This window comes from Dermacentor andersoni, chromosome 10, assembly GCF_023375885.2.
Source record: "Dermacentor andersoni chromosome 10, qqDerAnde1_hic_scaffold, whole genome shotgun sequence".
NCBI lineage: Eukaryota > Metazoa > Arthropoda > Arachnida > Ixodida > Ixodidae > Dermacentor > Dermacentor andersoni.
In genome coordinates this window covers 95,045,252-95,072,768 of record NC_092823.1, presented here as the reverse complement: position 1 = coordinate 95,072,768, position 27,517 = coordinate 95,045,252, and the positions used below count along the sequence as shown (strand labels likewise).

At 45.3% G+C, this 27,517-nt stretch overlaps 1 long non-coding RNA gene across 1 annotated transcript in view; it reads left to right on the top strand.

The window, feature by feature from the left end:
• LOC129380265 (uncharacterized) overlaps positions 1–27,517 on the top strand; it is a 38,784-nt gene that overhangs the window by 4,321 nt on the left and 6,946 nt on the right. The window contains exons 2-3 of the long non-coding RNA XR_008608285.1: positions 17,445–17,486; positions 22,954–23,138. This is a non-coding gene — a long non-coding RNA (uncharacterized lncRNA). The remainder of the gene's footprint in view (positions 1–17,444; positions 17,487–22,953; positions 23,139–27,517) is intronic.

The window sequence follows — 27,517 nt, the reverse complement described above, 5'->3', positions numbered from 1 at the left end:
TGGTGGCAGCGAAGGCGCAGCAAGCACTGCCTCACGTATTTTCCTCTGAATGTGCAGTTATCTTGGCCAGCTTCCTATCAACCTTCGCACCGCACGTGGAAATCAGGCACTCGGATCCGTGGAGGACAGCTTCCTGCATGCCCAACACGTGTCGTCGGCTTCGTTGAGCACCGCTCATAAGAAGCAGGACTATCACTGAGGCTTCACTGGTGGCAGCGAAGGCGCAGCAAGCACTGCCTCACGTATTTTCCTCTGAATGTGCAGTTATCTTGGCCAGCTTCCTATCAACCTTCGCACCGCACATGTAAATCAGGCACTCGGATCCGTGGAGGACAGCTTCCTGCATGCCCAACACGTGTCGTCGGCTTCGTTGAGCACCGCTCATAAGAAGCAGGACTATCACTGAGGCTTCACTGGTGGCAGCGAAGGCGCAGCAAGCACTGCCTCACGTATTTTCCTCTGAATGTGCAGTTATCTTGGCCAGCTTCCTATCAACCTTCGCACCGCACGTGGAAATCAGGCACTCGGATCCGTGGAGGACAGCTTCCTGCATGCCCAACACGTGTCGTCGGCTTCGTTGAGCACCGCTCATAAGAAGCAGGACTATCACTGAGGCTTCACTGGTGGCAGCGAAGGCGCAGCAAGCACTGCCTCACGTATTTTCCTCTGAATGTGCAGTTATCTTGGCCAGCTTCCTATCAACCTTCGCACCGCACGTGGAAATCAGGCACTCGGATCCGTGGAGGACAGCTTCCTGCATGCCCAACACGTGTCGTCGGCTTCGTTGAGCACCGCTCATAAGAAGCAGGACTATCACTGAGGCTTCACTGGTGGCAGCGAAGGCGCAGCAAGCACTGCCTCACGTATTTTCCTCTGAATGTGCAGTTATCTTGGCCAGCTTCCTATCAACCTTCGCACCGCACGTGGAAATCAGGCACTCGGATCCGTGGAGGACAGCTTCCTGCATGCCCAACACGTGTCGTCGGCTTCGTTGAGCACCGCTCATAAGAAGCAGGACCATCACCGAGGCTTCACTGGTGGCAGCGAAGGCGCAGCAAGCACTGCCTCACGTATTTTCCTCTGAATGTGCAGTTATCTTGGCCAGCTTCCTATCAACCTTCGCACCGCACGTGGAAATCAGGCACTCGGATCCGTAGAGGACAGCTTCCTGTATGCCCAACACGTGTCGTCGGCTTCGTTGAGCACCGCTCATAAGAAGCAGGACCATCACCGAGGCTTCACTGGTGGCAGCGACGGCGCAGCAAGCACTGCCTCACGTATTTTCCTCTGAATGTGCAGGTTAGTTGCGTTAAATCTTGCCTAATTTTTGTGTGTGACCTGTTCACTGTCGCCGCTGCCACAGTTACTTTTTTTCCTTTAGTGCTCTGGTGTGTGAAGCTGCTTGGTTAGTGCTTTGTTGCGAAACCAAAATGCCGACAAATTCAGAGCTTGCCAAGAGGATTGAAGCAATTGAGAATAAACTGGAAACTGAATGTACCCAATTCGCTGACGACATTCTCGGTAAATTTTTGTTAAAGTTGCAGTCCACTGGGCTTGATGCTGTTGAACTAAAGGAGCGGGTTGAAAGCCTGGAAGGAAGTATCGGTGTCTTAAATAACATCATTTAAAAAATGCGGGACGAAAAACTCAAGCTTACAGCTGACAACAAAAAGCTCATCTCAGAGAACAAAGCACTGTCTGAAAGGGTGGCTGAGATGGAACAGTACTCTAGAATGAACAATGTTGAGGTCAGGGGCGTCCCCTGCACCCAAGGGAAGGACTACATCGCAGTCATGCAAAGCATTGGCGCTAAAATTGGGTGCCCGGTAATGGCTGCTGGCATCGGTGTCGCTCATCGGGTCCCTACAAAAGTGGAAGACAAGAAAAACATCGTGGCTAGATTCTGTTCCCGCACAAAGAAGGATGAATTTGTCAGCAAGGCACATAAGCCTCAGCTTCATCTATGTGACATCGGGGTGAAAGCTTCTGTTGACAGTGCGGTCTACGTCAATGAGCACTTGACAGCACGAAATAAAGCGCTCTTTTCAAAGGCGCTGGCTTCGAAAAAACAATACAAATGGCAATTTCTCTGGACCAGCAACTGCCAAATCAAGGCTAGAAAAGCAGAGAAAACCAGAGTGTACCGCATTGCTGTTGATTCAGACCTAGCGGTCATTAACTAATCGGCATAAAGTTTGTGCCTCCCTTAACCCCTTATCTTCCATCATGGCGTCATATTACCCAACGAGCGAGTTAAATCACTTCCTTCATAATAGCAATCGCTCTCTTATTCATTTCAGTGCGCGCAGCCTCCGTAAACATCTCGATGACTTCCAGAATCTGCTTTCAACACTTTCTTTCACGTTTTCAATCATTGCAGTCTCGGAGACCTGGCTTAGCGTAGATGATAAAAACTTGTACTGTTTCCCTTCTTATAAATTACAGTATACACACAGACAGTCCAGCAACTACGGTGGTGCGGCTGTCTATATCTCGTCCGGAATCCCGTACAAAAGAAGACTCGACCTCACGAAATATTCAAAACTGCGAATCAGTATGGTTGAAATTCGATCCTAAGTTTCTTAACACCGATGATCGAAACTTCATCTTTGATTGCGTTTACCGTTCACCTTCCTCTTCAATTCAAGACTTTTGTATTTCTCTAAAAAAAATAATGGCAATGTTATCCGCTGAGACAAAAAATGTCATAATTATGGGTGATATGAACTTAAATTTAATGGAGTCATCCCCGAGCTCTGTCAATAAGTCGTCTTGTTTCCAAAGTTTTGGTTACGAATGTCTTATTAATATCCCTACTCTTTCAGTTCTTGGGGGTTCTAATCGATCATGCATTGTGTAATCTTTTGAATCCACCTGATGCAGGAGTACTTGAAAGTGACATTACTGACCATTTCCCCCTTTTTCTGCGCACTACATCTGCACACTGTTCCCATTCCAATTGTTACACCAAACTTGTTTTTGATAAAAAAATTATTCTCAGCAGCAGTATCTCACACTGACTGGTCTTTCGCTCTTGACACAAATGGTCCGCAAGTAGCCTTCTCGCAATTTATAACAAAGTTGATATCATACTATCATACCTACTCTCAGATAATTAAATGCAGAAAGAAAGTGGCTTCACCTCAAAATCCGTGGGTCACCGATAGTTGCTGAAGGCCATGCGCACACGAGGAAACCTATATAAAAAAACTAAAAGGCAACCATTTAATTTAAACCTACAAGCGCGGCACAAGAAATTTTGCAACACACTTTCTTCACGGCTTAAAAAAGCTAAAGCCTAATATTACGAAGAAAAAATTCTTAGATGTGGCTCGGACGTAAAGAAAAATGGCAAATAGGGAATTCCTTTTGAATAGGAAGCAAAAATATCCCACGATGGTAATACTTATTTCGAACCTCTTAAGATTGCAGAAGCTTTCAGTAATTTGTTTTTTGCTAATAACTCCACTCAAACTCAACACAACTTGTACGCATCAAAGCGCCTTCCACATTCATTTTATATGTTTACAACCACTCTTGATGAGGTGGTATCAGCAATCAACAATTTAAGAATAACCAGTGCTGGACTGGACGACATTCATCCTGGTCACGTTACAATGATTTCTAAATCTATATCATTTGTACTGTCTGAAATTATTAACCTCATATTTAAAACAAGCACATTTCCTCGCGAGCTTAAACGTGGTAGGGTTATTCCAGTTTTTAAGAAAGACGATCGCTCATCACTATCTAACTACAGACCAATCTGTGTTTGACACTTTTCATCGAGAAAATAATCGAAAAACGATTGATCAAATACATAACCAAATTTAATATTTTTTCACCTGACCAATTTGGATTAAGATCCGCTTACTCTACTGACTTGCATCTCTTACTGATCAATTAAAGAAAGCCATTGACAGCGGTAAATTCGCAGCATCCTTATTTGTAGACTTTTCAAAGGCATTTGACAGCATTGACCACGAAGTTCTTTATCTTAAACTAGATTCAATTGGTATCACAAGTCCTCTTTACTATTATTACGCAGCTACTTACGAGACAGATACCAGGTTGTTAGTGTTTCCGATGCTCATTCTAAACCTAAAATGACTAATTTAGGTGTACCACAAGGAACCATATTGGGCCCGTTACCCTTTTTACTTTATATTAATGATCTACCTAACTGCTTCAGATCTTCTAAATGTATACTACATGCCGATGATACAACAATTACTAATTCTGGCGAATGTCTATGAACGGTAATAGCCAAGCTTAATAGTGATCTTTATAACTTGTTAGAATGGTGCAAAATGAATAGACTTACCATTAATCCTACTAGAACTAAATTTATTTTATTCTCATCACAGAATAAATCATTACTATGCATTCCGCCCATTTCCATTGGTGACCATTTATTACAAGCAAGTGAAGAATGCACGTACTTAGGTGTTATTACTGACTGCAGCCTAAAATTTCATCGCCATATAACGCATATTAAAAAGAAGTTATCACATGGAATACGCATTCTCATCAGGGCGCGTCAATTTTTTCACGACTTGTGTTACTCTCACTCTATTTCGCGTTTGTACACTCTCACATTAACAACTGCATAACCTCCTGGGGTAACACAATCATATACAATCATATGGCTGTATATGATTTTTTATGCAGACGGAGACGCTTTTGTGGCTATAATTTTCCATGGGTGATGAAAAAGAAACCGAAAGAAAACGCCTAACTGTTTCTAAGTATAAGAACTTGTGCATCCATTCACTCTCGCATACTGTACTGTTAACCTCAGCCTTGTACTATATAGCATGTAATTTCAATTCAGCTGTAAGTCGAAGCAACGTATTTCTTGTGCCCACGTTTGCTCACGCTAAATTTTTTGTCTGAGTGAAAGTCTGCTTACGACGAAAGGTAACCCTGTCTATATACGAAGCGTATGTGAATACAAAAGCAATCACGAACCACCATCGATAAAAAACCATGTTAATTGCTCGAACGAGCTTGCTGCTGTGAAATAAAGCACACCTAATAAGCGCACCAAAAATCGTCGCGTGAGTCCTCTTGTAGCCAATCGTGTTCAAGGCAAGTGTACGAGTTCTCTTTAGTGGCGATAACAACTACTGATAGCCCAACGCATGTCGGATTGGTCTGCACTTCTCGACTGTAATGAACCATGTGGACTCCCACCAAAAGTCGAAGGTTCGCCTCCCAATAAATTTTGGTGCTATGAATTTTGACGGTGTTACGCCATCCGCCGTTAGGCTGAACATGAATACATTTTCTACAAGGCATCGTTGATATTGTCCATGATGTATTGTCATGTTTTTGTTTGCCATACCTAAGTACCTTTTCACTGATTAGCTATTTCCCAGGACACTCCTAAGTAGACGGAACGATCCGCTGCAGGTTCAGGAAGGGACATCTTTGAAAACTGCATACTGTCTTTATATATTGACTCCACGTACAAGTGAAAGCTGTTGTCAGGTGCACTCCAGGTTGCAGTCTTTCTTGAGTCTTCGTATACGGGAGCCAACGCGCAGTGGACGCAGGGCACGCGTGTACCACCATAGGTTAGCAGTTCGGGTAGTGAGTACAGAGCCCACGTCCACGAAAAGGGAAGTGAAGGAGTTCAGGTGGCGCGAACGAGTAAGCACTGCTGTGCGCAAGGTCAATGTTCTCGTCGTGAACAAGTCCTTGCATCGAGTGAACAGGGATGTTTGCACGTGAAGTCGTGTTAACAGTACGAATCTACTGCAGATGCGGTGTATTTTTGTGATTTTTGAAATGTGCATGGTCAATCCACCTACTTTCTTAGAAAAACACCGTTTATGCATTGGAGAACAAAAGTAAATGGAATGCCAGTGCATTTCTCTGCAAAGTTCAAGAAATATCTTGATCTTGGTGTCATCCAGAGAATTCGTTCTAGCTGGACTGTGCTGGTCTTGCAGGTTTTAGGCATAGATACTATGTTAAACATAAAGAAATCCACTCATGATTGATACGATTCCTTTATCAGCATTTTTAGCCATAAACAGCCTCTTCGTCGATGCAGAGGTGGATGAACTCTGCCTTTTCTAGTTTGTGGCCAGAGTACACTACATAGCGTGAGCGGAACCCTCTTCTCCTACAATGACAACAAAGAAAGCCCACTGACCATGAAGCGTGTTCATGCGTTTTTGGTTGCACAATATCAAGTAGTTGCTATGCTTAAGCAAGGAAGTAGAATGCAGTGATAGAGCGTTAACTGCAAAGATTTTGGACTGTAGATTAGCTTACCACAGTCCTGCATTATTCTAATAACTTTTATAACTTAAGCAAGGTTGCTTCCTGGCATAGAGAAGAAATCGCACCTTATAATTAGTTCAGAACAGTGCATGGAAAATAACTACGGAAACTAAGTAGGACATCAGTTCACGTACAGAAAAAAGCAATGATTTTTTAAATCGCTGCAAAAGCCGTTTCGAAAATTTAAGTCATTTGATGAATTCTAGTGTTGTTTAGAACAGATTACATTCATAAAACGTGGAGTGACCTTACGTGCTCATAGAAAAATAGCGGCGACACAGGCGTTTGTTCGTCCAAGTTAAAAAAAATGTTCCGAAGCGCACCAGAAGACAAGTCCGTAAAAACGCCAATTAGTGTTAGCTTGAATGATCAGAGATGACCAAAACATTGCACACAATTCTTATTTTCTTCCTTGCTAGCAAAAACCCTGAAAACGTGCTACAGCCAAATACTTCTATTTTTGCCTTTGATTCAACTTTATATCTATGTTTATTTCATGAACTCCACGTAGCCCAACATATATTTTTTAGATGCATTCAATGGGACAGAATCAAATATTTAGGCACGGGAACGTTTTTATAAATGCAATATCATTTTTATACACTGCAGCAACTTTTTAGTTTTGCACCGTTACCGAAATAAATTACAAAAAGCATTCAGTATATAACTTAGTCTGAAACGCTGATATTTAAATAAGTGACTCTAGGACTTGAAATGAATGTTCCAAATTTTATTTATGTAGAATGGAAATTGGCCTCTGGGGGGGGGGGGGGGGGGTCAGGAATTGCGAATGAGATCTAGGTGGCACCAAAAAGTGGGGCTGTCACAAAGGAATCGCGATTGGAATTACAATCATAGCTTAGTAAAATACATTATTGAGCTTGTCGTTGCCTACTCTAGGAGATAACACAAAACTATTTCTAGGGGCACCAATACATTGCAAGTAAAATTGGGACAAAGGTACTTCAAATGGGACATTCTGCCAATCTTTCAAGGGATACTAAATCGAAACAATAAATTTGTTTAGAAAGTCAACACTGTTTATTTGGAAAAACATAGAAGAAGGATGAAATGTCTGCATGTGCATCAGGTTCCATCCTTTATTGTCCCTCACATGACTTTCTTCTTCTTCATCTTCTTCCATATACAACATTTATTCGACTGATAAAGAAACTATCGATTGCTAGCACGTAATCCCTCGCATTTAAGGGCGCTTTCTTAGCTCGAACGCTCTTTTGTGGTGATGGGCAGGTCTATTTTTCCTGAAGTGAAGATGGATCTCGACTTGCTTCACTGTTTTGCACTTGTGCTGCTATCCCTTGCCATGACGTAGGCGGATAGTCAGCAGGCTGCTCAGCCGCAGGCAACAAGCTAATTGACGAGGTTGGTCGGGTAGTAGTAAAGTCCACTCTGAAAAACCAGGACAATCGGTTGCGAACTTCTTCGCAACTTCCGCGTGTGTTGCTTGAGTCCTGGAAGCGTTCTATGTTGGACCCTCTTCCAAAAAAAGTACGCTGGTCCCCGCCACTCGATAATCTTCTTTCGGTCCGAAAAGCTTGAAGAAATCTTGCCGCGAACTGTAGGTTCTATTACGCGGGCCTAGTCCCCGACGCCAAATTGTCTGGCTCGAGCTCCGCGACGTCATACTGTGTAAAGCTTTGAAGAAGCACGTTTTCGTCTAGCACGCTGAGGCAGCATGTTCAGTACCTGTGCTATATTTTCATGAAGATAGCTATCCAGCGGGCCAAGGATGTTTAATCGCGTTTGGGGCAGTCGTCCATGCAACAAAACGGCGGGTGCAACTCCTGTTGTGGCCTGAGGTTTGCAGCGGTAGACGCCCAAAGGAATATGTGACGGCAACGCGAAGATCCCGCTGCTCAAATGCTGCCATCTGCACAACAGACTTCAGAACTCTGCTGAGCCTTTGGACAACAACGTTTGCTTGGGGGGGGGGCAGTAGACAAACAAGGAACAATGGCGTTCCTGAACGGGCTCTTTGAATTCAGCCTAGCAGAACTGCGGTCTATGGTCGGACACTTTCCCATCGGGTCAGCTTTGACGGACAAACACTTGCACCAGAAAATTATTAACCAGAAAAAACTTGTATGAAAAATTACCTTTGGCTCATTTGTTGTGATAATAAGTGGGACTGCATAACCACAATGAATGAAAGCTTGCGAAAGGGTTCAATAATATCGGTATGAATGTTCTCCCAAGGTTTTCGGGGAACGCTACTGGCTGCATAGGTGCTGCAGCTGGCCGCGCGAGCTAATCGCATGACTGACAGAAAAACTGTCACAGGACTGACAGTAAACTCCCCGCCAGTACAAGCAGAGAACGAAGTTCATTTACTAATATAGGCGCAGGAGCTTGTTTTATCGCTTGAATAGATGATGCTAGTGGATAAAGTATTTGCACTTCACAACATGCGCCAGTAACGTGAGTTTTGTGACGTCAAAACGTTCGTTTGGTTGAGTTTGAGTCCTGCTTGAGAAAGCCCTTGCAAGACGGTGCGAAGATTTGAGAAATTATCTTTTCACGAACGGCTCTATACAGTAATGTCGTCTATGTAGAATAGTACACCTTTGCATCTTTTAAGCAGAAAATGCATAGTCTAACATGCTAATGGAGCTGAATCCAAGCCGAAGCACACTCACTTAATACTGAAGAGCCCGTCATGCATAATAAACGTTTGAGATCACGACTGTAAGAGTCGACTTCCACTTAGTCGTATGCAGACGCTAAATCAAGCTTCGAAAATTGCTGGGGGCCAGCTAAGCAATGCAGCAGCTCTTCTGAATGTGGAAGTGGAAAGCTATCAACAATTATAGCTTTATTGGGTTCTCACAGCCCAATGCACGTTCGTATTGATACATCCTTTTTTCGGATCACCACCATTGGAGAAACCCGTTGAGAGGTGTCAACGCGCTCAATAATGTATTGTGCTTCAAGTTTCTGTAGTTCAGCTGACACTTGCTTGCGAACACTGAAGGGCAACCTTCGGAGCTTGATGGCAACGAGTGAAACGAACTCGCCAACTTTAACTCTATGTTTGAATCTATTGACAAGTCCAGGCTGTTTGTGAAGCAGATGTTCGTACTCTGAACGTAGCTCAGGTGAAAATACAGGAGTGCGAAGCGTCCATGAAAGACGCTGAAGCTGTGTAACTTCAGTAGGGCTGCAATAGCATCTAGGCCTAGAACAGTGGTGTCCACTGACCGAACATAAAGAATGATAGCACTTCTGTCGTGGAATGAAATGTAGCAGACGCAATAAAACATCCGTGAACTCCTATTTTTGACTTCGAGTAGTTGAAAAGTTGTGCTGAGGTAGGCTTCAAAGACCAAGTACTTGCGAAAAAATGGTGATAAAGTTGTTGTGCTAGAATAGCGACGGACGATGCCATATTAACCAGAAACGGTATGGCCGGATCTTTCACGAAGATAGATGCGAAAATTCCGCGTTTGTGTCTCTTGACAACACAATGAGTTTTTTTTTTCGCTGCCGTGTGAGCTAGAGTCATCGTTGTTGGCTTGTTGAAGTTTCGCTAAGTGGCCAGATGACTTACACATAAAATCTAGATGCCCAATCTTCCCGTAGTGCCCATATTTACTCTTGGGCATCCTACCTACAAGACTAGTTGCAAGATTGTCAGTCGCTCCAAAACAATAGCGCGATCGAATGTTCATGATACCGTATATCGGAAGGCCGATTACTTTGGCTTTGCACTTGTCGCAACCGACATGGTCACGCGTGTCTTTTGATGGTTTAGGAAAGCTTTGGGCTTTATTTAACGCCTTGAACTGAGGCATCATCGTAAAATTCCTGAGCTTGACTCACCGCCTGTATGTACTGATTTGCGATCGTTAGAACTTGTGAGAGCGTCAGTACGGAGCCTTTAAAAAGTAACCGCTCACTGTAGACGATGATTCGTAGTTTTTGAGACTAGCTAATCACATAGCAGCTCATCAGTATGGCTTCCAAAATACAGTCGGCAATGAGGATTTGCAAAGCAGCGATGTATTCGTGCCCTGCCTTACCTGCATGTTGACCTCAACGACCGGACCACTCTCAAGCAACAATGACGTTGACTGAACGCTTCAATTGGTCGGAAGAGAAGGAGATTGTAGTCATATGCGTCCTTCGTCGACACGCTGTCACCTGCACTCGAAGGGCCAGCAGCAGAGTCGGACGAGTGCGCCGACTTTAGTGTTCAGAAAATCCGCTCCCTCTCCATGCCAAGACAGGTGAACAGAATCGCTCTTCAGCGTTGGCTGGAAGCTCGGTAGCTGCGGAAGCCACCATATACGTCTGCAAGGCCTGCTTCCACTGCTCTCATGGAACAGCCGAGTGACCAGTTAAAGGGAGAAATTGCAGTGGCAGTTGTAACCATCGAACGCTCATTGTGATGATCTAGCAGGAGAAATCACGAGTAAACTTGCCCTTGCATGGTTTCAATCTTCGTCGCTAATATGATGTATCTAGAAGACCATAGAATGGCGAGGTAATTGATGCATGCACATAATCTTCCTTCCTTTATTGTCTTCCACGCGACTTCCTCCTCCTTGTTGCATATAGGACAGAAATATTGTTGCAAAACTTCGTTATCGGTTTTTTTGCAAATATGGTTTCAAGATTAGATGAAAAAATGGAAGTCGACGTTTTATTTTCGAATGTTGCACAGCGAAGCACCCACCAGTATATCAGTGTGACGTCACAGGTTTAACAGTAATTTATCGCATTTTGGCGCTGCTCGAGCGTTACGAATTCCCCGAACTTACCACATCATGTCTTTGGCCTCTCTACTACACAATAAAGCCAATCTTTACCGCTAAATAGTTTCCTGGGCTCTACAGATGTAGTCGAAATCTATTAGGTCAAGGCGGGCTGCTGCGGGACCTTCAATGCTGCGGCGCCTCCCATCTTTCGCTGTTACCCCTTTTTTGGCCTACCAAGTATTTCCTAGCGGAAAAATTACTGTTTTGGGGATTGTGGTAGCGTGATTTACTAATGCAGAAGAAACCATTTTTCTATTTTGTGTCCCTGTAAAGGCACCTTCCTCCGCAGGCCCTTTAGTTATAGCACAGCCAAGTTGCAAAACAATTTCAAGCCTAGGTTTCTGCAACTTCCATTCTTGTAAGCATTCCCATAACACGGAGAAGAAGTTTTGTGATCAGTAAAATTATGAAAACACTCCGACAGCACTCAATAAAGGCTCACGCACTTCAGTGTTGAAATAGAGCGTCAGTAGCTGTGACGTAAAAGTGAGCAGAAATTCCCCGATCTTTGAAGGTAATTTAGAGTTTCTCAGCGCAGCTAAATATTGCATAACTCTTGTGAGCAAAATAAGGCGCTATTCTTGGCACTTGTTTCTTGCCTTGTTCAAATGCATAAGCCTAACGATAATCCTGTTCTCCAAAGGGTTATGCAAAGTGCAGCACTTATATTATGTATATGTGAAAACTGTCCTTCAACCTTTGCGCGCCTCTCCTGAGACCGCAACTTCCCCAGATAGAGTAGAAGCCAAAAAACAGGTAGGATCAAAGTCCACAGAAACCATAGCTCCCAGCAAAACTACTTATGTTGAACATGCAGTATAGCCTATCACCCTTGCAGATGATGACTTAGCTTCCAACGGTAGGCAGTCTACCGACAGCACCGTTACTCTGGCTAAATCCGGAATGTCATCAACAGGCGTGAGATCATTCTGTTCGCTAAAGTGGGGTTCCAGGACTTGTAAATGATACACGCAATTATGGAGGAGTCAACAGTTTCATTTCTATGGCTGTGTATATATACTCGGATACTAAATCTGGGACCAATATTCGTATTAGAGTTATCCTGGCCTATACAAGCAAAAAGCAGTTAGCGTTCAACATAATCACGGCACTAGCCAGCGAACTTCAACTGCTGATTGGTGGGCTGACCTGCAGAGCTCAAAACGACAACATTGCGTCATTTTGCCACAATGAATTATTGAGGCATGTAGGGTATGAAAGACCTTTTCACCTAACACAAAGCATTGTTCCTATGCTTCAAACAATGGTACTATGCTCAGAGGCTGACAATATAATGAAACATCTACACTCAAGCTTTCATGACGCTAGGAATAATTTCTTCTCAGTAAAATGTTCAAAATCCAACTCAAGTAAGTTTGGCACAACAACGAACTGTAATGTTACATGAATTTACATAGCGATGTCGTAAGGCAATAGCAACGAAAAGATACACCTTACCATCGCAAGCGAAAAAAGCGAGAGTTTCGGAAACTGGTTCAGTTGACTATATTGTCATGTTTGGTGCAGTGCTCAGCGATTAAAATATAATACCCGGAGCGTATGGCGGCCGGTGATCATTGCACCACCGCTGAGAGGACATTGAGATGGTGCACTGTGGTATAAGATCAAATTTGACAGTCGTTTATGTACCCTTAGGTGATTTAAATGCGAAAGCTTCTTTAATCCAGCCTAGCCTACCTTAATCCAGCTCAGTTTATCGTAATCCACATTAATCCACATTAAATCATTGCAATCTACCTTAATCTACGTTATTACAATTTCTGCAACCATAATACACCCTAATCTACCTTATTGCATGTTATTCCATCTTAATCTACATCAATGCACCTTAATCCACTTTAGCCTACATTATTCTACTTCATTCCACACTATTATACTTCCATTCACTTTTCTCCACCTTAATCCGCGTTAATTCTCCTTCATTCCCTTCATCTCCGTTCACTTTGCTCCACCTCGTCGCCTTACTCTAATTTGTTCTAACTTTATTCAAGGCATACAAATGTACTAGACGCTGATGATCTTTCGTGCCGCTCGTTGCGGACAACGCCGGCTTTTCTGCCCCATGAGTCATCTAACGCGTTTCCATTGAATGCGAGCTTTTGTCATGAATTGAAGCTTAATGTGGTGCCCAAGCTAAGGGGATTAGCTCAAGCAAACACCCAGCGCTCTCCGATGGCGCATTGCGTTTCAGTTGTAGAGCACTCTACACGCCGCGAACAATGTGACAGCGGTAACACTACGCTAAACGTAGTGTTAACACTGCGCTAAACGTAGTGTTAAAAAATAAAGAGAGAATGCGTCGGGCTTTAGCTGTGGCCAAACTCGGATGCCACCTATTCAAATACATGTAAAAGACCGAAACAGTTGTAAAGCGAAAGCTTTACTTTCGCCAGCCAGCGAGCCATTTCGGCTCGTCGCGCCGTGGGCCGTATGTCATATGCCGTGGCCGACGAACAACCTTGAGCCGCCGTTGTCTAGAAATGCCACTGCCGCCCTCCAACAGCTGCCGCTGCCGTTGCCGCTCGCTCAACCAGATTTGCTCCGCTGGGGTAGAGGGAGAGGAGATCTCGCCTCGCGGGATATATATATATATATATATATATATATATATATATATATATATGCGCTTTGCTTCGGTGGATGGATGTATGGATAAAACTCTTGGATCTAGTTAAATGTGGTTGGGCCCATAGACGTCCGGGAGCCCCATGGCCGACATCTCTAGGCAAGCATGGTCCACCAGCCAGAGCTGGTCACCCAAGCAAGTGGCCCGAAGAGCGGCCTACCTCGAGGAAAAGGAAATGTTGGGAATAGGCCCTACCGCCACATGCTTGGGGCAGCTCCGCAAACAGTGGAAAAGATCTGCCCGGGGCACTCGGCAGTTGGTACATCGTGGATTATGGAGACCAGGTTAAAATAAATGTGCCAGATAGGGAGAAATAAATGCTTTGGTCTGGATCTGGCGCCAGATTGAACTCTGATGGGCGGTAAGGGAATGGTGAGGGGGAATTAAATCTCGTCTACCATCCCTGTAATACGTGGTAACCTGGCGGTAGGTGCCGATCCCCTCTCCTGGTTTTTCCATAGGGTTGGGTGAGTGGTCGTCCAGGGTCCGGAGGGAAGGACCTCGGACATGCGCATTAACGTGCTCGTTCCCGGGGACACACTCATGCCAAGGATCCCACGTGACAGTCACCTGGTGGGGAAGCGAGGAATGCTTTGCAAAATGTGCGTTACCGTCTTAGGTGCTACACCTTGAAGGAAGTAACGGTATTCACTTTGGGAATTGGTGCAGATCTCTGTAATGGTAGAATCCGCAGCCGCATGCGCCACTGCTCGGGCTAATGCGACCGCCTCAGCAAATTGGTGCGCGCTGTTTTAATTGAGGCAGAGATGTTAATGCGTCCGTCCTCCGTAATGGCAGCGGCCGTGACCGTTCCTTTGAGCGGACCGACCTCGGCGTCGACATGAAGGACGTCTTCGCGATTTTGGTAACATCGGGCGTAGCAATCAGCCCGCGCCTTACGTCGACCCGGATAGCGGTGCGAATTCATGTTTCGTAGCAACGGTTTGAGTTGCATCTTAGCTGCGAGTCTTACAGGAATGGGGAACCACGGCTCTTCTATCGGGATCGTGCCGCTTGGCTCACCCTAGAGTTCGGAGTAGGTTTCGCCCAGTGGGTGTTCAGGTGAGGTGCAGAAGCTGATTACTGCTGTGTGTCTCTATGATTTCCTTTACGGTATTATAGAGACTAGTCTGTAGGAGGCGGGTAGTGCTAGCGCGCTTCGGCAGCCTTCGCCTCAGTGTATTTAGTCGTTATGGAGAGCGCGAAAGAGACGCAACAACGACAGAACGAAGCAAGGAAGAGACAGCGCGACCAAGAGACGCCAGAAGAACGCGCCGCACGACTCTAGAAGCGTCGCAACGAAGATGCGGCTACAAGAAGTCGTGCCACGTCCAGAAATGACTCTCCAACTGCGGAAGAGACCGCTTTGAGTTCTCGAGAGCGTCGGAATGAGACGCTGCGTAGACATTACCTAGTTGTTACCTAGCCTAGTCGTTACCTGAACAATGTGTCTTGTCGTGTCTATACAATATAGCTAAAACAAACAATTAACAAGCTAACACCACAAGCGTAACCATGCAGCTCTTGCTTTCGCAATTCAACTAGGGTTAACCAGATCTAAACTACAGGCAATTTTTATGAAACAACCGTCGGCCGGTTTTAATGAAGTTGGTTGCACTTGAGGAAAGAAGTTATATTCAGGGTACTCTTTCTAGCGAAATTTTGCTTGAGGGCTAGACGTTTTTTAAAACAAATTTTCAAAAATTGGTAAGCTTCAAAAAAAAAATACAAGCAAGAAGTTTATAAATTTGCAGTGCTGCACCTAGAACAGACATTGTTGTTTTGTGAACTTTATTCGGCAGATTACACAAAGCGGAGAAACATTAGATATTATTTTACATCTTGCGTGAATTTGTTACAATATTTACGAGGAATTCGCAAAAGTGCTACTCACGCAATAACGGTACATATGGAAGCCATCTATAGTACATAAATTTTGGGCGCTTTAGTTGTAATATTAAATGAAATTGACGTTATTGCGATATGACTTTTCATTGCTCAATTGGAGTTGTAAACTTGATAATTTTGATTGCTGAGTATTTATGATTTTCAAAAATTTTGTGATAAAAATGAAATAAATAAAAAATTCGCCACGAAGAGTCACTAGATTGTAAGTTTTTCGTTCAAATTCAACAAGCCACATCCAATTTGATGCAGTGATTGCCGAATGAAATGATTTATCCTCCCCCCCTGTATTTATATAAAAGCCTTTACTAATCACGTTTTATTGCGACATGTCACAGATAGCCTACACAGAAAGAAAAACTTCCCTTGAATTCGCAGGTCCATAGGTTCACTTTGTCACCGATCACGAGGCATGTAGAAATTGCCGACTTTAGTGCATCCAATATACTTGAATACTGTATGACCGTTTAACATGTAATGACGAACAAGGGTAGTAAACAACAAACCGACCGCAGTACTGCGCTTAGGGAGACGGCAGTCCGGCGATACCAGCAGCATACAGAGCTGAACAAAGCGGTACACCTGCTGAACCAAACGAACACGGGACATTCTTTTCACTAATGTTCCACTGTGTTGTGGTCACGTTTTGGCGCATTACGCGCAGAAGCAGGATTGGATTGGATTGAAATGAGCTTTCGCACAATCAGTGGCTGCCAGCACTGACTTCTGAGTACGCGCACAGCCTCAGCCGACGACGCCTGGACAGTCGCAAACCATGTTTTAGTCACTCCATTGCTGAAGGTGCAGTTCTGTCGTGCCCTCTGAAGCCACATATACGAGAGTTAAAAAAGGAAACACTGCTTCAAACTGCAGATCTAAGGACACTCACTGTCTCTCTCTTACCAGAACAAATGAAGTGAACGTATCAACAGTGCGGCCTTAGCGGGGCACGGATGGTGGGGCGGAGTGCAGTGGTTGGCAGCCTTGAGTTTCGTGTGTTTACTGTTCTGCTATGAAACTTGCTTTGTGCTTTAGCTTTCCATGAAACAAACTCACAGGTTCTCATGCTACTTTTGAGTGGCGTGTGCTCCAAGCGGATTGTGACCTATTCATACAGGGAGGGGCATGTGTTTTGTTTTGGATTAACAGAAAAAATAATTTTGTTGTTACTGCTGCTCGTCGTTTAGTGAAACTTCCTAGAACAATTGAATCTGTTTTTCCGGGTTGTTCATCATGAACGTTATTTTCCTAGCTCTTCAGCAAGAAAATTGCGAATAAAGCTGCTGCTAAGCCAGTGGTAGATTAAACTTGTTTCGCCACCTATCGGTAGCTGCGGAAGCAGCTGTTTCAGAAGGGTGAATAAATTTTTACTGTGCAGTACAAATTGTTTTGGATAATGTTCTAAAAAGCATCCCGTATGAGGTTTCCTTTTATGATCTCTAGAAACAGTGGCATCGGTGCGTACATAGTATAGGAGATACACGACATTGACACGTTACTCTCTGAGATCAATAAATAAATTTTTGAGGACGTCTGTCGTGGAACAGTTCTGATCAAGCTTGTAGCACAAATATCCAACACGAACTTCAGGTGAATCCTGTAGAAATGCCACCGAAAGGAACAACAAAATACCGCTGTTTCACGAATACGGCCAATAAAGCACAATATGCAGCTGGATTACCCCATTAACGAAACCATAAATTAAAGAAGAGAATGTGTGACAGCCTCCCCATTTTTTTTTCATTTACTAACACATCCAAAAATACTGGGCAGTGTGCGAAAACGAGAATATGATAAATTTCCTTTCAATTTTGTTCCAGATTGTGACATAAAAACGTGGCCCGGGTGTAGTTACCCCCAGTGTAAGTTTGATGCATGTTTATTATTTTGGCTATAGAGGAGAAATAATCGCGCTCGGTGAGAAAAGCTCAAGCACACGTCAGTATTGATTTCAATTTTACTAGCCGCAGTGCATCATTTGAAACCAATGAACTAGGAGAGCCTACTGGTACAAATGTAGGTTTCGTGAGGCGTGTAGCACGTATAAATAAATCAGGCTTTTTTATTACTGCCGGCAGACTTGTGGTTTTCTGAGGCCACTTGGTTTAGTTTTAGTGATTCACAAAGCTCAAGCGTGCCCCTACACGAACTGAAAGATGAAGCTGTTCTTTCCTAAATCACCGCTAATAAAGACAACAAAATCACCACCTGCTGCGTCGTAAGACTGGTAGTATATGGGTGTTTAAAAAATTGTTGATCATGTTATTGACACGCAATTAGTGTTTCTTCTTTTTGCCAGTGACTGAATCACTGGTTTGTGCCTATTATAGATGGGTCACTCGGCGTAAGACCTGCTCGCCACCATCATTGGGATTCTATGCTGCTCGATTTTGTCAAAACAAGCATGCCGAAATCAATTATTAACTGACCTAATTTTCAATATTTTTCTTTCTTCGATTTCACTAGAACACAGTGTCATCGTTTTAGAAATGTTGTCGCTAAATTTACCAGGTTTTGTATCTGTTTAGCGGCCATTTTTATCAATTAGGTACTGATGATTTCTTGAGTGACGGGACAGAACAATTGGCGACATTTTATTGTCATCGAAGCTAGGGAAGTTGATTCAAAAATGACATTCAAGAACGCACCTTATTATTGAAAAACTCATGTAAGCGGTCAGAAATGGCTACACGTCGTGTGAGCTCTGTGATCATGATGAAGGAAGGGTTTTTTGTCATTGGTGCTTTTCACACTGTGCTACAATGCATGGTGGATTTTGCAGGATTCACAGTCTGCTAATAAAGAGTCTGGTTTTTAATCCTTTACGAAAGCAATTTGAATGACTGTTAACCATCCAGGTACAGCATTTCACTAAAAATGTTTTATTGATGAAAATTTCTAAGTGTTCCAGTGAGAGAATTTACCAACACCTATGGAATTAAATTTATGCCGAGATTTAGAACGCAACAGGACAATATTAGGATAGATCGACTGTAGAAAGCCATAGATAATAGAGCAGCTTGGCTCCTTCACTGGAATCTCATGCCTTTTAAACATATCAACAGAGCAGTCAGCTTTCAGGAAGAGCAAAGGCTGGAGCATGACATTAGACCTGCATAAAGCTCACATAATTCTCATCACCGCTTTCACACATTACCAAGTGAGGGTCGCAAAATTTCATTATCTTGCAATAGCGCGGAGAAATAGGAAATAATCGGAACCATGTGTATTCGGGTAATACGAAGACCAGATAACTCGTGCTTTTTAGAATCATGCTGCATTTCTAAGCTGTCAATGCGAATATAGCACGTCAGGGCTAAGCCGGTAAAACGGCGGGTATACTACACTCTGAGCGATCCTCAATATCCGAAGGTCGCCACGCTGGTGAGCAAGTCGATAAACGCTCAATCATTAACACTTCCGCAAACTGAGGCAGAGTCTAATTCCATAGTTATCAGGGTGATGCCCAAGAAACGAAGTAAGGCACACAAACACTAATCACATATCTGTACAGTCCTCCCAAAAGTAAAGGGAACGACCTACCCCACATTCTCTCAGCAACAAAAGATTTAGCGGGCAACAGGGATAAGGCGATGATAGTGGGTGACTTTAATGCAAACCACAAACTATTTCGATGCGCGAAAACGTCGCCCAAAGGATTCCTACTCGAGCGCACCGCAACGGCCTTGGTTGGTTGGTTGAAAGCTTTTATTCAAAACAGGAAGAGAGCTAGAGCCCTTATGGGGCTCCGCAATGGGTGGAGTCTCTATTCCGGGACCCCATTGGTACGAGCCGCCAGCTTAGCCCTCTGGACCAAGGCCTTTTGGGCCTGAAGGTCCGAGCAACCGAGCAGCGTCGCCTCCCACTCCTCTCGGGTTGGCCTTGGGCTTACGGGCAATCAATCAGATCGGCAAACCGACGCGCACGGGTAACAGCGTCAGCAGAGACACGGCGCCCGACCATGGCTTTACAGTTAACATCAGAGATGCACAATGGGTTTCCTTTGACGAAAACCTGGGAAGCGATCACGACACAATCCGAGTAGCGCTGTCCACGCCCAACATGCGGAGAACAATAGGAATGACTAAATAAACTGACTGGCCTCGTTAAAGAGAACTCCGGAGAGCGCGGCAGGAGTTGGATACAGGCCCGACCAACATGCAAGAATGGACTGAAATCCGTCGACGAGCACACGGAGACAACACTAAAGCCATTGAGCGTACAGCGGAGGTGCCGTTGATATACTCTCACCTGGTCAGCCTATGAGAAGAGAGGCGGAAACTGGCCAAGAGGTCGAAAAGACAACGTTTAAACAAACATCTGAGACAACGCACCGCTCTCTTAGCAGGGCAAGCCCAAGGCCACCCCAACGAGCTCGCTAAAACGAGTGGGCGACGTTCTGTGGAACCCTATCAGGAACTCTGGGAACGACCAGTACGTGGCGAATACTACGAAGCATGCTAGACCCGTTGAGCACGCGTACTGAGAATAACAAGAAGCTCCAAATTATAGCAGACAACTTCGAGGGTACAGACCAAGATCTAGTCCATGCTCTTCAGAAAAAGTACATAGGACCCTCACCTGCCATGGGATCGTCGTACGCGAGGAGACAATAAGCGGGGAAAGAGAACCCTAAATTAAACGAAGAAATAACGTACGCGGAAGTCTATGAGGCGGCCCAATCCGCAGTTAAAAACTCGGCACCGGGCTCAGACTCGATCACAAATGCAATGATTCGAAACATGGATTTCGTAGCCCTAGCGAAAATAACAAAGATTTTCAATAGCGAGTGCTGGGCAAAGGGAGATTTACTCCAAGAGTGGAAATTGGCTAAAATAATCATGATCCCCAAACCAAAACAGAATCTCTCGATTGATGCACTACGGCCGGTGTCGCTCACGTCCTGCCTAGGTAAGCTCTATGAAAGGGTTATCCACAGCATATTACAGCGATACCTGGAAGAGCAGAGCTGGTTCCCGGACTCTATGATAGGATTTCGCACGGGTTTATCTTGCCAGGACGCGTTCCTCCTACTTGGAGACGAAATTCAAACTAATATACCGTGCGGCGACGAGAGACTAGTCCTAGCACTAGACCTCAAAGGAGCCTTTGACAACGGCTCACACGACACAATATTCGAGGAACTCGAACTCGCGGGTTGTAGTGAGCTCACATGCGATTACTTAAGGGCGTTTCTTTCCAACCGCGAGGGCAGCATCAGTATTGGCCAAACCACTTTGGATTCATTTAAAATGCCTGACAAAGGAACACCTCAAGGAGCTATATAAACTCCTCTTCTCTTCAACATGGCAATGTGTCGCCTCGTGCGCGATCTGGATCAGAAACCCGACCTAGCTTACACGCTCTACGCGGACGACATCACGCTGTGGACGAGCATTGATTCATTAGGGGATAAGGAATATACGCTCCAAAGCACAGTATTAGCGGTGGAGAAATTTTCTACATGGGGTGGCCTGAAGTGCGCAACCGAAAAATCTTAGGTGATCCGGGTACGCGCGAAAGGCTACAAATCCAGAGGATCGATTGACATATCGTGGTTGAGGGCCGATCAGTCCGAGGGGTACCCACGATGCGAGTCCTGGGTTTGTGGCTTCATAGCGACGGGAGAGCAGTACAGACACTCAAGACCCTCAAATCCACAGCCCACAACATAGCCCAAATGATACGTTGGGTGACGCATCGAAAAGTGGGAATAAGAGAAGACGATACCCTAAGGCTCGTGCAGGTCTTAGTGGTTAGTCGAATCACGTATGGCTTACCCTACCAAATCTTGAGCAGGGAGGAGGAAAAAAGGCTAACAGAATAATCCGAACCGCTTTCAAGGCTGCTCTGGGCCTGCCTAAATGTACTTCAATGGAGCGCATGTTAGCTTTGGGAGTGCACAATACTTTCGACGAACTGAAGCAGGCCGCCCTGATGCGACAGAGGGAGCGCCTCAGCTTCACAAAAACTGGTATGGCAATATTGGCCGGACTCAATATCCCAGCATACCCCATTTAGCTCACAGAGCAGGCCGTACCTCTCCCTCTTTCGATGAGATCCAAAATTACAGTAGCCCCCATTCCAAAGAATGTGCATCCCGGGTACAACAAAGAAAGGCGCAAAGCATGCGCACAACACATTCAATCAGTGTACTCTAACAACCATAGGTATAACACGTACTACACGGACGTAGTTGTGTATGCAGAGGCGACCGAGCAGCGCTACCAAAGGAGGTACGCCCTGGCAGTCGTGAACGCGATTAGCCAACAGCAAATTACCGCGTCGGCCACGGCGGGATCCCCCACCTCGGCTGAAACATTAGCAGTGGCGATCGCACTTACTCACGCGGAGCGTTCGCAAAGGGACTCGGTCGTGGTCGCGGACTCCCAGGAGACATGTCGCATGTTTCTCAAGGGGCGCGTGACTACCGCTAGCCTCGCGATAATGCCCAAATCCTTCAACCACCATCATCGCCTACTCTGGTGCCCGGGCCACGTGGCTGCACAGGGGAACGAAAAGGCTAATGCGTTAGCTTGAAGGTTCACTAACCGAGCGGCGGCGTCCTCTTCTAACCCCAACCACCCGCACTATCCCTCACAAAATTCCACAAATTTAAATGCCAAGGACATCCTTGCTCATCAGCGCAGAGTCCGCAGAAGATACCCGCCGCCTCACCCACAACTTAACGAGAAAGAGGCCGCCAATTGGCGCAAAATACAGACCGGGGTATTCCCCCATTTAAAATTGTTAATCGCCATGTACCCCACTTGTTATAGGGCCAACTGTCCTTGGTGCGGTGGCATACCTACCCTAATACATATAACCTGGAAGTGCACTAAGCACCCTCATAGGCCAAATATGAGTAATACAATGGAGCAGTGGGAGGCACAGCTCGCCCGCTCCGACCTGGCAGGGCAAAAGGCCTTGATTAGCCAGGTCAGGCAGGCGGGGCCCTGGACTGAGAGGCTCCGACCACCCCTCCTTCAAATTTTTTCCATTGCAATAAAGGTCCTACCTATCTGAATCGGTGCCCCTTATTTCATCCTGTAGCCGTTCACGTGGCAACAACCGCCATCGACTCCTAGCCCAGTACATTGCACCAGCTTCTGTGTCTTGCGCAATACTTAGGTGCGAACATTCGCCTACTAATTCTAATGCTAAAGATTTCCGTAGGAAACAAGCTATATGTATATATATATATATATAGCTTACTGCATTGTCCGCATGTCCGTACCGGCGGGAAGAAGTAAAGATCTTAGGCGACATCACTAAATCAATATTTTCACCAACGTTTGTTCAACGTTCAGCACGTTTGTTTTATTGCAGCCTGCCAAGGCTGTCCACCAGGTGCTGGGAATGGGACATCGTTTGCCTTCTTCGATCAGGCACAAAATAAGTGCGTAGAAGTAAACAACCAGAGTTGCAACTTCTTCAGATCGATGGACGAGTGTGAACATTACTGCTCTATTGATTTAAGTTCCTTCTATCCGTCATATGAACGATAACAAGCGGTGAGTGAATACTTTTTTGTCATGTGTCAGAATTTTCTAAAGAACAGGTGTTATTACCGCTCAGGTCTTTTCTCTAAATGTTTACTGCGTCGAAATTCTCCCCAAAGCTTCCCACCTTTGAGTCCGCATATCTCAGAAAATAAATATATGCCGCCATAGCATAACGACGGTGAAGCGGTAGCTTAAGACACCTAGACAATCCTCCGAACTCACAACCGCATCGGCAACGTTAATTTCGATAACCAGGAAAGATTACCTCAGCATTTCGATTATTTTCGTCCATACCTGTACCATAAATAATTATGCCTATTCAAAGCATGTCTCGGAATTTATGGGAAGTGAAGCTGTCTTGAAGCGGTTAAACAGCAACTATGAACTTGATAATTTTGCTGGTGCGTCTTAGGCATGAAGAAAACAGGCTGGTGCCCTTGCCACATAGTGTGACCCAAGCGGTGACCATCTCAAAGAGTAAGCTGGCGTTGGCACATGGGCGATTGCGGCCGAGGCAATGAAGATAATAAATTTTGGCGGAGTGGTTAGAGGATCGGCATACTGTGCTGGGAGCTTAGGCTCGATGCCGCTATTGGACACGAAATCAATGTTTTTTAAAGCATGCACTATTCAGGAAGATCTATTGAGTTGATATCTTCCCGAATCTAAAGGGATCATATTCAATTCGCGGAACTGTCAAAACTGATCAACAAGGCGAAAAAAGGAATCTACGAAATTATTACGCGAGAAAGACTGAAGAAAGTGTAAAAAATGGCCGCAGCCTGGAATCAGTGAGAAGGAAACTTGGAATAGGAAAAACCAAGATGTACGCACTGAAAGATAAGGAGGGTAATATCATCAGGAATCTCGAAGGTATTGTAAGAGCAGCCGAAGAATTCTATACTGACCTGTACAGTACCCAGAGGAGTGACAATGCCTCCATTCGAAGCGGTAATGAACAGGATACAGATATTTTCCTTTAACTAGCGATGAGGACAAAAAAGCCTTGCAATACGTAAAAGGGGAACAGCGGCAGGAAAAGATGGAATAATAATCAATTTATTCATAGATGGAGGAGATAAGCACTGGCGGCTCTGTATACGAAGTGCCTATTGACTGCAAGGGTCCCAGAAAACTGGAAGAACAGAATAATTATAGTAACCCAAAATGAGGGAGATGTTAAAAAATTAAAGAAAGTATAGGCCTCTTATCTTACTCTCTGTGTTACATAAAAAATTCACCAAGATAATTTGCAATGGAATAAAGGCAACACTGGACTTTCCCCCACAGGGGCGTTTGCGTTAGCAGGCGTTTGGTGTGTTGCGACACCACGGACCCGAGCACACGAGGGTTGGACCCTCCCGCGTGTAGCCGTGCGCGGCTTAGCCGTATCCGGGGAAAGGGGGATCCTGGGGGTTGAGCCGATGCCGGGTGTTCGGACCTTTAAGGCCCCCCGGCGGAGGCAACACGCCTCTTTGGCCTCGGCTTCACGTAGACGGCACCCCCGGGCTGACCCACCCGGGGGAAATCGGCAGTCGCCTTTTCCTGTCTCTCTCTACCCTCATCTTCGTCTTTCTCTTCTACTTTTAATCTTTCCTGTCCTCTCATCTTTTCCATTCAATTCAAATTTTTCCTGGCGGCAAGGGTTAACCTGGTGTGGCTGTCCTACCTTGGGTATACCATATTGTCTTATAGTAACGGCATACTGCTGGCGCTGTGCAGACTTGTTTACATGTTCTGCCACGTCCCCTTGTTGGGCTCCGTGTTGGGTGGCAGACGCCGTTGCCGAACAAATCACTTTTTCTATGGGATCCTCGAACCCGTTTTCACCCGATCGTGCCTCGAAAAGCGTACGCACCGATGCAACCTCTCTATTCATTCCAAAAAGCAAAGAAACTTTCCCGAAATTCCCCGTACTTCACTGCGAACAATTATCTACAAAAGCAAGAACAATTTCACCATTCCTTGTGGCCAAGTGCCTAAAAGAGACCATTGGAGCTGGCTATAAGGTAACAAAGATGGCAAGTGGGGATTTGCTCCTCGAGCTAAAAGACAAGGAACAGTACAACAAACTCGCACACCTCGTAGCCTTTGGTAACATCCCTGTTTCTGTGAGCGCACATCGAACCATGAATACAGTAAAAGGCGTAGTATCAGATGAAGACCTAATGACATTGAATGAAGAAGAACTCCTGGATGGATGGAAGGACCAAGGCGTAATCCATGTGCAGCGCATCAAAATCAGACGAAATGACAATGAAATTCCAACAAAGCATTTAATACTCCCTTTCAGCTCAACTACTCTACCCGAAACACTTGAAACCGGCTATGTAAAACTTCATGTTCGACCCTACATTCCGAACCCGCGACGTTGCTTCCAATGTCAGAGATTTGGTCACGCATCCCAGAGCTGCTGAGGACAACTTATGTGTGCAAAGTGCGCCACAACCGGTCACTCTGCTGACGACTGGAATAACGAGGTACATTGTGCGAACTGCGACGGCAGTCACCCTGCATACTCCAGAGCTTGTCCAGCCTGGAAGAAAGAAAAGGAAATAATTACTGTAAAATTTAAGGAGAACATAACATTCCGTGAAGCATGACAAAGGGTTTCCTCATTATTTTCACTAAAAACAACTTTCGCTGAAGTGGTGCAACGGGGGGCGGCACCACAACAGCCTCTGGCGGCAGCCTGGACCACGCCTAGCGTGCCGAGGCTAGCGCCACCCGCCCCTATGGTGGGAGCAGCCAGCGCTGCCCTGCCAGCTCTCAAACTGTCCACACCAGTGGCCTCTTCAAGCTCCGGCAGAAGCCAGGGCACCGCAGAGGCCACAGGGGTCTTGTCGACCTCTGCCCCGGTAGGGACGAAGACTTCATCGCTTGAGATGAAGTCTACGCGACGCACACATCGCTCTCTGGAGCGGGTGTCCAGTGCCTCGCAAGAGGCTATGGACACCGGTCCAAGCCAAACGGCGCAAGTAGCGCCGCAGGAGCGGCGAGGTTCTCTTGACCGCTCCAAAAAAGACAAAACACCAATTACAGGGCCTAACAAAGGCTCTGTAAAGTAATGTCACTTTTGAGACACGCAGCACAATTTCTTTTTAAACATGGATGACGTCATACAGTGGAATGTTAGAGGACTATTAAGAAACCTAGATGATGTCCAAGAAATGCTCTGTAAGTTTAAACCTAAAGTGCTGTGTGTTCAAGAAACCCACCTAACTTCCAAACACACTAACTTCCTCCGGCAATACATGACTTTCAGGAAAGACCGCGAGGATGCTGTCGCATCATCTGGCGGTGTAGCCATCATTGCTGATAGAAGTGTAGCGTGTCAGCATCTGAAGCTCCAAACGGCCCTTGAGGCCGTGGCCGTTCGAGCCGTACTTTTAAATAAACTCATTACCATCTGCTCTTTGTACATACCACCACATTATCAGCTTCACAGACGCGACTTAGAATCATTAATAGATGAGCTCCCAGAGCCCTATATGATTCTCGGTGATTTTAATGCACACAGTAGTTTGTGGGGTGATTCACGCTGTGATGCGCGAGGTCGCGTCATTGAACAGGTGCGTTTTTCCTCTGGAACATGTCTCTTATACACGAAGGAGCCCACATATTTTAACCTGGCCAACAAGTCATACTCTGCCATAGATCTTAGCATTTTATCGCCGACGTTTTTACCGTATTTTAAGTGGAATGTGCTTAACAACCCGTATGGGAGTGACCACTTCCCAATAATCCCAACTACGCCGATACAAAATCAACTTCCCCCGCAGGTCCCTCGGTTGAAGGTTGACTCAGCCGATTGGGAACAGTACCGAACTCTTACACACATGACCTGGTCTGAGATGTCCGGTATAACCATAGATGATGCTGTTGCATATTTTACAGCTTTTATACTTGATGCCGCATGTAAATGTATTACTCAAGCGAGGGGCATTGGTTCCAAACGGCGTGTTCCCTGGTGGAACGATGCATGTAGGCAAGCACGCAGGAACCAGAACAAAGCGTGGGCGATGCTTCGCGTTTCTCCAACAGCAGAAAACCTGGAAAACTTTAAACACGTCAAATCCCAGGCGAGGAGAACGCGCCGACAAGCAAGACGAGAGAGTTGGGCGAAGTATATATATCAAGCATCAACTCGTACACAGATGAGAGGAAAGTATGGAATATAGTGAAAAAAGTCAATGGGCAACAAACATATTCCTTGCCTTTAGTAAATAGCCACGGAGAAAGCCTGGAAGGTCAAGCGAACTTTCTTGGTACACACTTTGAACACATATCCAGCTCGTCGCACTACTCCGAAACATTCCTAAATTACAAAACACGAATAGAGAAGCAAAAATTAGAAAGAAAATGGGCAGAAAGTGCGGCGTACAACG